We start from the raw sequence: 313 nt of genomic DNA, 5'->3' as shown, positions 1-313 counted from the left end.
TTTTGTTGAAAATGGTTTCTATGAATCTAAAATAATTGAATTTATTATGGGTTAAAAATCAATTTTTAAGATGTGTCTGGTACGGATTTTTTAGAACATATTCTTTTCTAAACTTTTTTCTATCACATTCTCCGAATAAAATAATTTTGAACGTCAGTCTATAATTTTTTCTTAATATTTAACCACACTCTCCGAAAATAAAAATTACTTTTTTTCTAAATATATTCTAAAAAAATTTACATCAATGAGGCCCTAAACACGTATATATGTCTAAATTATAAGCTAACTGGCGGGGGGGGGGGGGGGGCCCTAA

The sequence above is a fragment of the Olea europaea genome, chromosome 10 (assembly GCF_002742605.1).
Source record: "Olea europaea var. sylvestris chromosome 10, O_europaea_v1, whole genome shotgun sequence".
NCBI classification, from domain to species: domain Eukaryota; kingdom Viridiplantae; phylum Streptophyta; class Magnoliopsida; order Lamiales; family Oleaceae; genus Olea; species Olea europaea.
Note: the sequence above shows the minus strand (reverse complement) of the source record.